Source organism: Penaeus monodon, chromosome 30, assembly GCF_015228065.2.
Source record: "Penaeus monodon isolate SGIC_2016 chromosome 30, NSTDA_Pmon_1, whole genome shotgun sequence".
In the NCBI taxonomy this organism is placed as follows: Eukaryota; Metazoa; Arthropoda; class Malacostraca; order Decapoda; family Penaeidae; genus Penaeus; species Penaeus monodon.
The window spans coordinates 15,695,555-15,696,022 of NC_051415.1; positions in this window are offsets into that span (position 1 = coordinate 15,695,555).

Below are 468 nucleotides of genomic sequence, written 5' to 3' on the forward strand. Positions count from 1 at the left end.
ATGTACCTTGTATGAAAATAATACAGGAATTGGCTTGATTACAGTTATCAGCAGTACGAATAATTTTGAGATATCGCTTTCACTGAGTGCCGTATATCACATTACTCACGTCATATTGCATATTGCACTAGTTAGAACGCATTCCTTTGTCTAGAATCCACATCTGAGAGTGAAGATTACTCTCGTTGGATTTTATATATGCTTATGTGTATACCGTTTCCCTCTCTTCAGTGAAAAAGCAATTACAATATAATCTCACTTCCCCCCCACCCTTTTTTCTGTGAAAGGGAAAAGCGTTATTATATCCTTTATCGGTTATTTGGCTGATTCCTCGGGGTGTTGCTTTGCCAGCAGGGATATTGCGAAACGTTATAAATAGATTATGGTGAAATTCATGAATGGGTTGGCTATGGCTCAGGTGAAGGTTATTTTAGTGGTGAACAGGATCTACATGTGAATCTAGGACCC